This window comes from Anas acuta, chromosome 15 (assembly GCF_963932015.1).
Source record: "Anas acuta chromosome 15, bAnaAcu1.1, whole genome shotgun sequence".
In the NCBI taxonomy this organism is placed as follows: Eukaryota; Metazoa; Chordata; class Aves; order Anseriformes; family Anatidae; genus Anas; species Anas acuta.
This window is the reverse complement of record NC_088993.1, coordinates 10,284,145-10,296,839: the sequence shown is the minus strand read 5'-3', so window position 1 is coordinate 10,296,839 and position 12,695 is coordinate 10,284,145. Positions and strand designations below refer to the sequence as shown.

Genomic DNA, 12,695 nt, shown 5'->3' with positions numbered 1-12,695 from the left:
TTAACTATTTTATTTATCTGACATATTAGAATGTTGGTTATAGGTCTCTAACTATGAGCTGAAGAAAAGCAACAGAAGCCAGGTTTTGCAAGTAGAATTGCCATGTATAGCAAGGCTTTGCATACGTATTTGGAACCAGTGATCTACATCTTCCACACATACAGTCTTTGGTAAAATCAGGGCCTAAATAATTTCAGAAACAGGCTGCAACATCCACTTAATTACTGATATATCAAACAATGTTGAGTAAATTTTAGGATGATCTTATTTTCTAACAGCATTGTATGAAAAATACACGCTATTTCTAACAGGAGAGCAAAGCAGAATCATCAGTTTATTTTGAAGTTTAGTAGCATTGCAGTGTATTTCCAAACCCATGTTTGCATCAGATCAAACATACCACACTTTAGGTTGGCATTTAATACAGATATTTGTAGCCTGCAGGAATAATAAATGAAACTAATTAAGTTTAATAATTCAAGAGAACCTGGCATGCCTGATTGCTACATAAATGCTAATTATCTTTCTCTTCTTCCAGTACCCCCCGCCTCCCCAATATAAAGTTATTCTGGAAATATCAAACAAATATGTTAAGAAAAAAAGTAGCAATGGCAAGGAACTTCCAACACACAAAACATCCTGGGTCAGGTTTGCAGCTGATGCAAACTTGAATAAAATCCTACAGATTTTGCAAGAGCAATGGCTGTTTCCATGAAGAGTCAGCTTAGTGAAAGATTTATTTTTCTTATATGTCCTCACATTGGAACAGGACCTGAAAATCCACCTTAGACACCTTACTAAATCCAAGTCAAGACCTACAATGCAGCAGAGACTTCAACTACTGATATCTTTACGATTTAGTTCACGTGTGTTTGCACACAGTAACTTTTAATGATCTCCTTCCTCTGCCGAAGTAAGTAGAAGAACATAAGAAAGCATGAGTATTTCTAAAGAACTACCTTTCTCTTTTCCCATATCTCCCTGTTAGGACTATTACCAAAAACACGAATACGAATAAGTATGTAAAGCCTCTTAAACTGATGGATGTGCAATTCATCTGTTAACTGAAGTTAAAATTGAGAGAAGGCTTTGTCAACAGAAGCACTATACACAAGAGGGAAAACATGCATGTGAAGATTTTGCCTTGGACACAAGTCATGTACTGTGCAGCACTTCAGACTAGTAGTTACCCATGCAAGACACATTTTGCAGGTTATTTCTTAAAATTAAGAGAAGAAACAATTGCAGCTGCACCCATTCATTTTGTTCCAAAATCCACTCCCAGACAATGCTGTTTCACCAAGGTGAAGAGTTAACAAAAATACTCTAACACATGATTAATTTCCATTGCAGTACAGTGAAAATCTTTAGAGCCAGAGGTTGACTTAGATTACCTTGCTAACTAATAAAGAGAGCTTTGTACAGGTTTTTAATTAGGTTGCCTAAAGCTCATTCTTCCTTCATTATTTATGATTCTTCTCCACAGTGTAATTACCACCAACACACACCATGTGCTAGTGAGAAGCAGAGCCATTTCCTCCTCCTGCTCAGGCATTTGTACCTAATGGTAATTGTATAAAGAGATTTTGCACGTGCAGACATCACCTGCGCTCTTTTTTCAAACCTCTCTTTTCCTGAGACATCTACAAAACACTCACTAGGCAGACTGCTGAGGCTGCCCTGCGTAGCTATTAACCACAGCATTTCTTTTCACTGTCCATATCCATCTTGCATCCCTTGTTCAATAGAATCTCTTCCAGTCAAGGCTATTTTCTCCTGTACAGTGCCTACCATACCGGGCCTTGAACAACAGTGATGGATTCTCAGCATCATCATTAATGACACCATTTTTAATTTGTATTAAGAGATTTATAACTTGTCTGGTAGAACAACAGTTGCTCCCATATTCACATTTAAAATTACAGGAGGAAGTAGGTTTCACATGCACACAGTGCGGGACACGGAGAGGGCTGCATGAAGAAAGTGAATTATTTACATGTTTAGCATTACCCACTTCAGCTGAGTTGCCTTTGCCCACTAAGTCCCAAGTCTGCTCATTTACTACGACCACTGGGGAGACTGAATTAAGCTGGCAAACACCAAAGCTTGTGCTAGACGCACGCCTCACAAGAGGACAGGTGAGAGGCACTGGGGAGCAGGCTGGGGGGAACAGTGCTGTGACATGCAAAAGAGGTATCAAAGCCAGGCAGCTCAGCTTGAATCTCATGCCGTCATTACTTCTTGGCAAAGACAGCTACTGAATACAGGCAAGTAAAATCTAAGTCTGCATGCCACTAAAGTTTATTTCCCAGGCTAAAAGGCTTATTTGCCAAGTCTTCAATTATTGCAATCACTGTTTATCCCGGAGCAGAGGCTCCACATCCTTCCCAGTACTCAGATTTGGGGGAGTTTGTGGGACAGGCACTGACATTTAATGTTTTACCTCACTGTAGCTCTGCTGTGCAGATTTCTTCCTTTTCCTTAGCTGTGCCCAGAGAGAGCATTTAAGGCCAGCAATTACATATGCACAGCACATCTTCTTTCTATTGTGTACTATGCTTTTTCAAAGTTTAATAAGCCTCTGAAAAAAATGAGCATTCCTGTTCAGTTGCATTTGGGTGTAATGGAGATTTTTTTTTATTTTTTGCAGGGGTTGAATTAATTCACTCTAGCACCCTGCCTATGCAGATATAGTGCTACCTCTATCCCCGCACATGGAAAAAACAATTTGTGGCATCATTGATATGCATTGTAGCATCCCTGAAAGCCCTGTCACTGACTAAGCAACACCTTCATATCCAAACTACTCAAGAAGAACATCTCCAGCCAATGAAGGGAAGTTTTTACTTTTACTTTTTAATCTTTGGTTCGGGGACAAAGCTTATTAGCTTCAGGAATGACTTTCCTCCATGTACTTTACATAGTGCTAACCATAAGAAAAACTGATGCTAATCCACAGAAAAATAAAGTCCAGCGGGGGAAAAAAAGAAAAAAGAAAAAAAAAAAAGAAGAACAACAACAACAAATACCATAATTGCTTCTTGCTTTAAAGCTTAGAAAAGTGTGGAGAAGGCAGGCAGGAAGGCTGGCTATTTGACTAACTTATGTCATATGGAACAACAGCTTCCCAGTAGGGATGCACAGGGTTGATTTTCTGCTCACATACACTGGCATGTGAGGACCCTGCTGAAGGAGGGAGGAAGGACACTGCTACAGGGCCATTTCTTTGCAGCACGGACACTAAGAAAGAACTGGGGCTAATGAGCCCCACACAGCAGCTTCGTAGCTACAGTGAAAATATACATGTACTTCATGGCTTCTCTGTCACATACCCACACTCACGGTCCCACTCAGCATTCTCAAGACTCTGGCTATCTACAACTGAAGTAATTATCCAAGGGGACACAGGTACAAGCCAAGTCAGTAAAACATGTCTACTTTGACACGTGGCTACCTCTTTTGTTCAGATGAGCATACTTAGGTAAACTGTGACTAAAATTGGACAGCAGAGAGGTCAGGGTACAGGATGGCCAGCAACAGGGAAGACTCTGGTTTCAAGAAATGGCAGGTGTTGACAGCTTTTTCCCAGATGTAAATGATGTAACTCCCAAATGATTCTCGTTAACATTTTGATTACTTGCCTTTTGTGAAACTCCAACATACAGCTTTCATTGCTAGAACAGTGTCAGATCTTAATGTGGAAAGTTTTATGTTTCTATAGGTAATTACTCAGCAGAAGTTTGGATTCAAGACCGAAGTCTTCAAAACATGCTATCTCCCCAGAGCATGGAATGCATCAGTGGGACTGTAACAAGAAGCTGCTCTGCTTAAGCCTGATATGCTAGAGCCTAAATTCTTGTTACAGGTACTTAAACCACATTGCAGGCACACTTCAAAGGAACAGAAAGGAAGACAGTTAACACAAGATTGTATAAGCCCTTGAGATACCTTCTGTTTTGTTCTCCTCATGAAGGGCACCAGTCTAGAGTTTCTGATGACCAGTGAATCCTTCCTTCCTCACTGAGCTAACTAACACAGAAGTCTGCACATGCCTGCACACAACTCTGTAAAACAGGAAAGAAGCATTTGCCCTTCTGAACCCCATGGACACGCAATGCACAGTATGTTCTTGCCTATAATTATTCAGCCATGTGCTTGCAGGGCTCCTGGCAATTCCTGTAATTGTCGTTAGTTGATTTACATGTCATATTTTGAGCTCTAGAGATAAGAGCAGAAGTTGCCTGCAGGTTTGAATCCTTTCGGAACCATTGTATATCATGGCAGGGAAGGTAGATGAAACAGTTCTATGACAACAGAACAGCAGGAAGAAAGTTCCCTCCAGTAGTACTGCAGCTTCTGTTACATACATCAATGACTAATTTTGGACTACTGTAGCTTCACCTAGGCCAATACATTTGCATTGGGAAGAAAAATTATGCCAGTGTCTACAGTAAGGCCTGTTCCCTGCTTGTTGTAGAAACTTGTGCCTTTTAAATATACATTGGTGAATTCAAAGTAAGCACGAGGAATATTGATATTCTCAGCCAGCCAACAATGAGACAGATTCCAATAGCATTACTGGCAGGTTTCTGACAGTCTGTTACTTCAGTGGTGCTACTGGATGAAGCATGTACCACTCAGCACAAGTCTACCCAGCATTAGTTATTCACCCATTACATTATGTGAAGGACCATCCTTTAAACCGCCAAAGGCATATTCAAAAGGCAATACATATGCAGAGTTATGGGTATGATTCTGCCAAATACTGGCACACAGCTTTCACTCCCTATTCAGGATATCTTCTGTAATATCTGCTTAACTTTAAAGACATGCTTAAGTCTTAAAGAAGTTAGAATTAAAGGCCATTCTTTGAATAGCACATCCTTCTGTCTAGCACATCCGTTAGATGAGAGCTCTAGCACTTACCAACGATGCATGCTATTACTTATTGACTCACCAAAAAGAAGTTCCTTCAATACCTCTTCATGCAAATTTTAATCATTTATTCAACATCAAACCTTTCATTAAGCTGTTCCTAGGAAGCAGGGCGAAGAGGCCATTAGTAATACAGTAACAGACCCAAACCCTGTTAGAAAAATGACACTTTCACTTCAGTAGACTGACATATACTGATGTAGTTAATATGATTCTTATGTTCTAAGTACAAAAAGATACTGCACTGGGTTTTGTAACACCCTTGATGATTGTTCATCAGAGCTGTAATTTGTACATATATGCTACAGTTAAAACTGTACAGCAGTGTCAATGAGAAAGTTTGCTGTTTACAGTAATGAGTGTGTGATACTTTCATTTTTGCTACTATGAAATTTCTGTCAGAAAAAAATTCTTCGCTCATTTGCATCTAGTGCAGGGCAACAGACATTTCTTAATTTCATTTAAGAGCATGCTGAGGCAACTCCTAGAACAATGCGTTTGCAGTACTGAAACACTGAACAAGCAGATGAACCATAGTAACAACTGCTTGTATTAATTACATACCAAGTTGACAGGCAGAGAACTGGACTCGTTGAATGCACACACGAACCTGTAGTATCTAGCACACACCAGCCTGTAGTATCTTGCAATAAGCCTGCCAGAAGCATAAACAATGCTGTTCCCTGGGGTATTGCAAACTGCTATCCCTTTACATTTTTCTTCCAACAAACTTGTGCAGACTCCAAGGTACAAGATGGGCTGCAGAGAAATCAAGTAATATAACCATCATAAGCAAGAAAGGTGGTAAGCAGGAACAGTGATGAAAAGAGGAAAAATACTATTACATGCAAGTTGTCAAAAGAGTGATCAGAAAACAGATTTTAGACACTATGTGGAAAAAACTGAGCTAAAGATTAAAAGAGTACCACGGCTAGACCTTGATGACTTGAAAAGAGCTTACTTGAGCTTGAATTGAAACAAAAGCTCTCCCATTTATACTAGTAATGGAACAATAATCTAACCTCTGGGCAAAGTATGAGAGCAAAGCACATCAGAGATGAAGTGCAAGATGTGTAAATTCTAATTCTCAGTCCTAGAAGTGAAATGCTTTTATCTGAGGAGGTTATTGTAAACAGTATTATTTTAGTAGCTTTTCAAAAGACAACTGAATACAGAATCACAGAAACAAGGTACTTTTCTCTATCTGAACTTTGCCTCGACATAAGAAATACCGTGCGTCATTTATTTAAATGTTGGAAAACCAACAACTCCTAAAGCATAGCCATGCATTTCAACGTTTTATGCTTTTAAAATGACAAAATAATCAACTGATCCCTCCTGTGAAAAGCTATTGAGTCTCCTGTGAAACTGGAAGCACAACCTGTGTGAGCTCATCTCTGTTTCATGCATTCAGAAATATGGACGAGCTCAATTCCAATTTTAATATCTATGGTCAAAGTAGTCTGTGCATCTCTCACAAGCAGAAAAGAGAGAATATTCACAGAGACTCTTTTCAATAAGCAAAAATGTACCTGAATTGCTTTGGAGACATAATATTCACTATTTAAAATGACCATGTAGAAATTGCTGTAGTAGAAATGCAGACAGCAGACAACATGGTGCAGTGAACTTCATGGGCGATGGTGATTGCCATTTTTAGGAATATTAAATTTCACAAGCCTCAGTGCTCTGCTCTGTGACATTGATGATAGCTGGAACAATGAACAAGCTCTTGCTAAAGACAACAACATGACTCAAGGACGGCTGCTCGTACTCAGCTCTGCTATTCAGGAACCATCCTGAACATGAAACGCTAAAAGAAAATGATAAGCTCTCCTTATGCGATGACCATTTAAATTCCCAAAACAGGCTTCTGGAGTCCTACTCCCTCTCTCCCATCTCTGAGCAACTCACCCAATGTGGTATCAGATCCGCAACGTGAGCTAAGGTAGAGCTCAGGGACATGTTTTCTGTCAAGTATCACCAGCCACTTTCTTCCTCTTCTCTTCAGCAGAAATATTTGACCAAGCTGAACTGCATCACAACACAAATATCGTTCATGATTTTTCCCCCATAGTATTTAATTATTATGTCCCTTTTTCTGCCATAAAGACCTGCAAAAACACTCCACCAGCAAAGCCCCCTTCCCCACAATCTGCTCCAATTTTCACTTCTTGTTTTAGTCTACTCAAGTCCAGGAAATAAAACAGGAGTTAAATAACTTTACCTTCAAACACTGAGATATTGAAAACATACATTAGAAAAAAGGAAAAGTCACAATAGGGATGTGGCCACAGATGGAAATCCTCCAGAGAACACATGTCAGTAGAAGCTTGCTAATTTGCTGGGCCAATTTCTCTTTGCTTTTCTATTGCCTTAGATAAGTGAACAGAGAAGAAAATAACTGGCACAGAATGCTAACTTCAGGCCCTCTGAGGGCTGGAGGAGCTCACGTATGGCATTTACCTGCTGCAAGGCAGCACCCATTACCTGTGGTGCTGTCAACGCCCGCAAACACAGGAGTAATGCCGCCTTACCGCCACCAGCAGGCCGACGAGGACAGGTTAGGAGCCGGGCAGCACCGCCTGAGCCCCACAGCGGCCCGAGGGCACCAGACCTGGAAGCAGCGCGGCTCCTGCGTCTCCCTCAGCCGCTCCCGCCTCAGCCGCTCCCGCCTCAGCCGCTCCCGCCTCAGCCGCTCCCGCCTCAGCCGCTCCCGCCTCAGCCGCTCCCGCCTCAGCCGCTCCCGCCTCAGCCGCTCCCGCCTCAGCCGCTCCCGCCTCAGCCGCTCCCGCACCGTTGCAGCCGTGCCCATCCCCACACACACTGCCATGGCGAGGCCCCTGAGCGCGTCCCAGCGACCTGCTCCAGTGACATTTGGGTCATTCTGAGCATTTTCGGCTCCTCTCTCACAGCCCCTTTCAGCCCCACAATGGGCTCTCTCGTCCTTCGCAACAGATTTCCTTCATCCTGTTGACACCTTTTGGGATTTAAGAAGCCCAGAAAAAGCAACGCGCTGAAGGGAATTGAGAATAACAACACCAAAGCAAAGAGCCTATTCAGTCTGTCCTAATGTAAAAAACAAAACCAGAGCAAAAGAAACATAAAAGACAACACTAACTAATGAACAGTGATATCCGCTTAACTGCCCCAGTTCTGGCTTCAGTTGGAGAGGTCTCTTCCACCTCGGTACCTGCTCCTTGTGGGCTTGCACTCTGCAAAGGGTTTGCTGACTCCTAAAACTAATGGAGATTTACGGACAGCATCCCGATAACCTTTCCAATGTACCTGGAGAAATGTTGGTGCTTGCCCTTGAAAATTCTCCCCACAGAAACATCTCATTTTCTCTACAGAAGACAGCAATAAATTCAGTGACATGCTCAGCACGGACAGATCCTGGACCAAGTGTAATTTTACTGACATGCATGAAGTTACATCAGAATTGATTCACCCCACTATTCTCCACATCCCTGTTGCCCTTCAAAGTGGTGTGCGCAGTCAGCCTGCAAGGACAGTTTCACTGCTTGTTCAAACTCACTAAAATGTGCTCCCACCACTGGGCAGAGCTGGCCCACATGCCCAAGCTTGCCCAGTGCCTTGGGAGGTTGTTGAGGGTCTCACTCCACTGCCACTTGGCACATGCAGACAGGCTGTACAAAACTTTCAGCATGCCAGAGAAATGCAGACAGCTTTTCCTGAGATTCCTTTTGCAAGAGTTATAAAGCCTCCAGATCAGATCTGGAGCTCTTCTGTTTCATGGAGTAGGACTTAGTGACCCAAAGAATCTAAATAATTTTGGTGAGCATGCTCCTGCAAATCACTCATTTTAAAAAAAGGGGGGAGGGAGGAGCTGACTTTCCAAAGTCACTTTTCTTTTTGGTAGTGAGGCAGTGTGCCCTTGGCTTCTTCTGATCAGTGGGACATTCAGCAGTAAGCACTTTCTTTGAGTTTCATCAATATTTTCAAGAGATAGAAGAGAACTTCACTCCTTTTTGAGTACCACTCAGACTAAGATGAAAAGCTTGTGAAGCTGCCAATTACATAACCTGAACTGCCTTGTCAGTAAGGAGCTTTGCAGGATGCATTCTTGCTTCACAAGATGGAAATTCAGCTTTTATTCAAGTGGTGTGATTTGGTGACTTCACTGTTTAATGCATGTAGCTGCTGTGATGAATCAGAAGCAATAACTGAAAGGGAGGTTGCTCAAATTAATTCTCCTACCAGGAGAATGTGCTGAATATGCTCTATCTCCTGGATAACATGCCAGCGTGACCATTTCAAGACAAGGGTTGATGCAGACCGCACTGGTGACAACATATGCTTACCCTGCATGACAGAATTCCAAGCTGAGATATTGGACAGGCCACCAGTAGATTCCCACAGAGCAGTGGGCACATCAGATCTGGCCTGGAAGTTGTATAGCCATGTTTGTGCTGAATTGCATCCAGATTAGTAAAACATGTCCCCTGACTTACTAGTTTGGGCCCTCTACCAAGTCATAGACAGCCATACTGTTTCCCAGGCTAAAATGACTTGTATACAGCTGACTGGGTCACTCAGAAACAGCATTTCTTCTCTCCCTGATCAACATGGGTATGAGGACTGGATTTGAGTGCCTTAGACTGCAAAGCCTTTGGGACAGGAGCAGTATCTTGCTTACAAGTCTGGGTGGTACCTTCCATAACGGGAATGCACAAACATTCCTGAAGCTTGAATGTGACAGCTTTTCCTTCTGTAAAAGTAGATCAAAGCAGTTTAACTGCTGTTTTGACAGAAACTAAAAGAGAAAAACTATCAGTAAAATGTATCCAAACGAAAAACAATGCTGAGCTTATTAGCCAAGTTGCATGCAAGCTTAAAAATTATCATTCTAGACCTGGAAATTTATGTTCAGAGCCACGAATTCAGAGTTAATTTATTATGCAGTAGATTTCCAGCTCCACTGAGCTTAATGGGATTTGTTATTCTGTTAAATGGGCTTTTCCCTCAGAGCACCTTGTTTCATTAGACTATGTAACAGAGGTTTGCGTGAATGAGGTGTGTAAACAATACAGCAACACACCACCTGCCCCTTTGTTTTGCGCACCAATGTGCTAATTCCTCTTACAGACTGTGGCTGCACATGTACTGCACTCCATGCACAGGAGGGCATGCATGCACCATGGTCATGGCTGCAAGAGGAGGCAGTGGGATTTCTCTTTGCTGAAAGCCAAGAAGAAGCAGCAAGGAATGTTACAGATCCCTTGAGAGAGGTTTTGACTTGCTAACGGTCTCCAGTGTGTTTAGAGTTCAAAATTGGACCTAGCTTGCTTGCACTGTGTTGACAACACATTCTCCATGAGCCAGCTAGCATTTGGGGATGTGCCAGATGTATACAGAACTGTCTATAATTAAAAACACTTTGATTCATAACAGTGTTAAGTGGATCTAACAAAATCAAAGCCCTCAGACTCTCTCTGTCTCCTGTAAAGTATCTAAAATCCAAGTGTCAAAACAGAGAAGTCCACTAGGAAGGAGAAAGACCAAACTTCATTTCAGAGAGGTGAAGCCAAGGCAGTGAAACAGCACATGACCCTGGTGATAAATCCAGGAGTCAACCCAAGGCCTGCTTGTTCATTCAACACCTGAATGAAACTCCTTTTATGATGGTCCTCATAGGATTCTACTCCAGTGTGCCCAGACTAGATACTGTTCTTCTCACATCCATCTCTCTGATGAGAGAAGAGATCCTCCCTCTCCAGGGCTAATTGGAAAATTAATTTTTCTGTTAACTTTCATTTTTTGTAACAGAGTTCTTTGCCATTCTGAGCAGCAAGTTGAGCGTAAATGCTATAACCCTTAGTCAGGCAATGCATCCATTAAGGAGAAATTTTGCACTTTTTTATGATACGATTTTATACTACACAACTGACTGACCTTGATATTCCCACTGTTTACAATCATTTAATTTTTATACATAATATGATGATGTTTTCCAAGGAAAATTTATAAGCAATTTCAGCAGCTATTAGACATTGCCAGTGAAACTCCATTTATGATGAAGAACAGAATAAAACTCATGGAACTGTCAAGGAAAACAAGAAAGTCAATGTCTAAATTCCTGACAGCATCAATAACAACAAATCTAGTGTGAAATGGCATGAGTTTTCCCCAGATATCCATTTTGTAACTTGTATAGAATAGAAATCTTGCTGGAAATAAAATTAATGTACAGAACAAGGACTGAACAAATTCATAAAAGCTGCAGAACTCAAAAAGAAATTGTTTCTTTCTCTGTTGCTTTCATTTGTGTGTATATTCATGACTGTATGTAAATCTAAATACATTCATAAGCCTGAGGGCAATGTTGATTCAGAAACACAAAACAAAAATTAAAGAATCAATGACCTCTTGAAATAAATGACAGAACTCCCTTCATTTCAGCAGAGACAATTTTTCACCCACTATTTGGGCCAAACTTATCAACAGCCAAAAGACTGTAAATTTGACTTTGGAAATCCAGTGAACAGGAGGAGAAAAGTGGTCCTTGGATTGTCCGTCTATTTGGTAAATCTTTCCTGAAAATGTATCAGACAACACTCCAGACTTGCTTCCCTACCCTCACCTCATCATAATCTGGTGAACCCTCTTTCTCTACTACCCCAGAGATAGCGTAAGCTCCTTAAGTAGATGTGTCAGTCCAGAGTTTGGTGAGGAAAATACATGTCTTAGTGTGAGATAAGCCAGATCAGAATTTACTTTAAAGATGTGAAATGATTTCACACTTACTTTGCATTAGGAGTGTGCAGCGAGGGAATCAATGCAGGCCAGTTTATGTGGTGCACATCCCAGGTACCACATGCTGCTTACTTCCACATGGAGACAAGCCAATATTTGTTATGATTCCATCTGTGAAGTTTTTTCTTCTCATTCTTATCCTTGCAGCTGCCATCCTGAGATATAAAGAAGAAACAGTGTCTTTTATTTCCAGATAGAGGCACTGAGAAAAACAGAGACAATAATTCAACTTCTTTAATCTATACTGGTTTCAGGGCCTGAGTTACAGAGAACATAGATGTCATGAAGTGTGCAATGAAGCCTGCCAAGATATCTGTTGATCTCCCATGGTGGCCCACTAGTTGCCTGCATGACAGTGGTGTCCTTGCAGTTTATGTAGCTGTAGCTGCTCTGGACCATGCACGGAAAAGCAATCTGGATGTCAGCAGCAGCTCCCTCAGAGACCAAGAAGCCTGGATGATTTCACTGATGTTGCCTGTGCATATTGTTAAAGGACTGTGTTTGGAAGATGGCCTCAGAGGTCCCAGTCACTGCCTTGGTTCCATGGACTTGGCCATCCCAAGCCACCTAACCACAGCCTGGGGAGGGAGGCTGCAAGTCTGCACGGGGACAGACATTCTCTTGAACCCACAGGGGTTCCTGAAGTAGCCTATGAAGATGGTCATGGCATGGCATTCCCTGCACAGTTGCCTTGCATTTCTAGAAGTTTTGTACTCACTGCTGTTCATCCTATATGCGCTGGGTGATCCAGTCATCCCTAGCCAAGCTTGTCTACAGTGCCCAGAACCCCTGGCTCAGTGGGGCAAAGTGGCTGTAGTGGCACAGCACAGCAAAAGGCTGCTCCATCTGCTTCACTGAGGAAGACAAGGTGCAGCAGGACAGGCACTGGCTCATTTCAGAAGGCTGCCTGATCCCACAGATGAGCCTCCTTTCTACTGGCATGAGCCCAGCTCTTCTCTCTCCTTGTTCCTGTGACACAGAGC

At 42.1% G+C, this 12,695-nt stretch overlaps 1 long non-coding RNA gene across 2 annotated transcripts in view; it reads right to left on the bottom strand.

The window, feature by feature from the left end:
* Positions 1-12,695, bottom strand: part of LOC137864671 (uncharacterized) — a 95,033-nt gene that overhangs the window by 34,621 nt on the left and 47,717 nt on the right. For both annotated transcript variants that reach the window (XR_011101586.1, XR_011101585.1), the window contains exon 7: positions 11,704-11,867. This is a non-coding gene — a long non-coding RNA (uncharacterized lncRNA). The remainder of the gene's footprint in view (positions 1-11,703; positions 11,868-12,695) is intronic.